Source organism: Physeter macrocephalus, chromosome 7, assembly GCF_002837175.3.
Source record: "Physeter macrocephalus isolate SW-GA chromosome 7, ASM283717v5, whole genome shotgun sequence".
NCBI classification, from domain to species: Eukaryota; Metazoa; Chordata; class Mammalia; order Artiodactyla; family Physeteridae; genus Physeter; species Physeter macrocephalus.
Genome location: NC_041220.1, coordinates 91,086,630 through 91,089,928, shown reverse-complemented (window position 1 = coordinate 91,089,928; position 3,299 = coordinate 91,086,630). Strand labels below are relative to the sequence as shown.

The 3,299-nt window shown below is 38.0% G+C and overlaps 1 protein-coding gene across 4 annotated transcripts in view; it reads left to right on the top strand.

Moving 5' to 3' along the window:
* The window catches only part of TBC1D19 (TBC1 domain family member 19), a 166,912-nt gene that overhangs the window by 161,199 nt on the left and 2,414 nt on the right, over positions 1-3,299 (top strand). The window lies entirely within an intron of this gene.

Below are 3,299 nucleotides of genomic sequence, written 5' to 3'. Positions count from 1 at the left end.
CTGCAAAAAAAAAAAAAAAAAAAAAAGAATCCACCTGCCAGTGCAGGGGACACAGGTTTGATACATGGTCCAGGAAGATCCCACATGCTGTGGAGCAACTAAACCCGTGCGCCACAACTACTGAGCCCATGCGCCTAGAGCCCACATGCTCTGCAACAAGAGAAGCCACTGCAATGAGAAGCCCGCACACCGAAACAACGACCCAACACAGCCAAAAGTAAAAACAAACAAATAAATAAATTTATTTTTTTTTTAAATCTACAGAGAAGAATTGTAGAACATCTAGAAATGGAATTAGACTAATGGGAATTCCTACCATGGAATTCAGATAAAGAGCCATAGGGTAGGTAATTGCATGTAGATGTGTATATAAGTTAGTTTTGATTATTTTATACATTTTTTGGTCTGAATATTTTGTGACCACCTTTTTTGCTCAAGTGAGCTTATGTAGTCTTTAGAAATATTTTAGTAAATATTACTGGTTTCAATTGTGAACTAATTAGGGCCTTTTGAAGAACAGTTTAAAGCATAGGTGTCTTAATGTTCATGATAGAGTTGCTTAAAATTACAGTAATGAGAACAGTTTAAAAGACCAAAAGTAAATATTTGAGTTTCTATATTTCATATGAAGCATGACTTCAGTTGAAAATATCCCAGGACTTCCCTGGTGGCGCAGTGGTTAAGAATCAGCCTGCCAATGTAGGGGACATGGGTTCGAGCCCTGGTCCGGGAAGATCCCACCTGCCGCGGAGCAACTAAGCCCGTGGGCCACAACTACTGAGCCTGCACTCTAGAGCCCGTGAGCCACAACTATTGAAGCCCCCGTGCCTAGAGCCCATGCGCCGCAACAAGAGAAGCCACCACAATGAGAAGCCTGTGCACTGCAACAATGAGTAGCCCCAGCTCGCCACAACTAGAGAAAGCCCACGCTCAGCAATGAAGACCCAACACAGCCCAAAAAAACAAAAAAATTTTTTAATTAAAAAAAAAAAGAAAATATCCCAAAGTATAGACCTCTTCTCCTTGGCAAATAAACCTGCTCTGAGGAAGGACTGGGCAAAGCAATCATGAAGCAGACGGAAAGGAACTTCTGTGATGTGACACTAAGATAAATAAAGGTTGTGAGCACATAAGCATTTTGGATGCTGAAGTCAATTAGTAACTACTCTTTTATTCCCCCTCTTATCTACCTTTGGAAAAACTATATATTTCCCACCATGTAAAACTCTTTCCTGCTACAGCGGAAAATTTGACCATCCTGTCAAGCTTTCACCAACTCCGTTAAATTATACTCAAAAAAGGAAATAGTGACCACAACCCTTAGCTCCTAAAATGTCTCCATTTTCAAATATGATTCCAGATATTAGAAAATTATAAAGAAGTTGTTGGTCCACAGAAATGGTTTTCTTTGATATTCTTGTAAAAATGGAAGCTGAGGGACTTTAGGTACTTAACTTTTCTCCATTTCAATTAAAGGGTAAATTCTTTGCCCCCGGTCTCTTATATCCCTTGTTACATATTAAATAATCCCAGCTGATGACTTTTTAAATTTTGTTTTACCACTACCATCTTTTTTTCTCCCAGAATTTTCCTAACTAGTTCTAATGCTTTTTTTGACAAACTGTCCAAAATCTGTTGTCCCCTCAAAAAATGCCTGTGCTTCCCAGTCACTCTGCCTCTATCTGGGGAAATTAAGAGACCTGGATCCTGACTTCTACTCCATAGGCATGACCCTTATCAGGTGGTCCAGAGCCCAGGACCACCATGCATCATCCTTCAGGCCATCTCTGGAAAACCATTCTTTTTTTTTTTTAATTGAAATATAGTTGATTTACAATGTTGGGTTAATTTCTGCTGTACAGCAAAGTGACTCAGTTATACATGTATATACAGTCTTTTTTATATTCTTTTCCATTATGGTTTATCCCAGGGGAAAACCATTCTGAGAGACAGAAGAGAAGGTGATTCTTAGGAAAGCACACAGATTTCTATATCAGGGATGAGTCATTACTGCTCACCTTCAATCTCAAAAATGTCATCACATAGTGGTTAAATGCTTGAGCTCTAGGGCCAGAGTTGAGTAGTCACTCTACTATTTTCTACCTGTGTGACTCTGAATATGTCATCCAAACTCACAGTGCCTCAGTTTCTACATTAGTAAAATGGGGCTAACAATAGTACTTAACTCATTTTTGGTATGAGAATTAACTGCTATTATCATTATTATTACTTCCATAGTAAAAATGTATTTTTAAAAAACATTTGCATTATCTATGCAATATACTTAGGAACGAGTCTTCCAAATAATTTTAAAGTTTCCTTACCATTCCTTTCCTAAACTTTAAGGACTTGTTGGGTAGGGAATGTACTACCGCTACTAGTGATGAAAAAAAATGGGGAGAAGTCAAGAGTCATCTCCAGGCAGTACGTTTCCTTATCAGAGTTGCCTGAACCTATTACATGGTCCTTCCATTGTTCATGATGACTCATTCACTTCCGCAAAGTTTTATGGTAGATTATGTAATAAGACATAATGCATGTCAGCATTACTCTCTTTTCATATGCAGATGATTAATGGGAACAAAAATCCAAATGTTTTCTACTCAGTATATATTATTGACCTTCAAGATGTTCTATAATGGTTTGGTTTATTTTCTTTTCAAAGTTTCAACTTCTTTTTCTGTGGCCAACATTAATGTAAATGTCAGGATCAATCCCACAGTAGCCCGCCCCACAGACACATCCATTTATGATACTCTAAGAAAGTCAATGCTGAGTGTAAAAATATAAATATAACAAAATAGTATAAAAATATTTTTAGGGAAAGACTTTATTGCCACATTTTTATCAGGATACCTCCTTGATACATATGAAACATCATCTGATATATTTAAAAATTCAGTCTGCATATAACTTTCCAGAAGCCTCTCCACTGCATCAGTAAGAAACACCTGCATCAAAATAAACCTTTATTTATAAGATAGTCATTAGATCTTCATGCCAGTTAAAAATTGTTACAATTGAAGTTATAGGTATGAAACAATTTATAAAATGGCTTTTTTAAAACCACTAAAATTTCCCTTTTTCCCAAAACTGCATCGTCAAGCCACTGTTCTCCAGAGGAGACAATTTCCATTCATCACAAGGCCTTAACTCAGAATGCAGCATGCAGTTGTGAAGCACTGATTCTGAGCCCTCATAGTGGGTTGTGGGCATAGCAGTAAAATTGTCTGGCTGGGGGCTTCCCTGGTGGCGCAGTGGTTGAGAGTCCGCCTGCCGATGCAGGGGACACGGGTTCG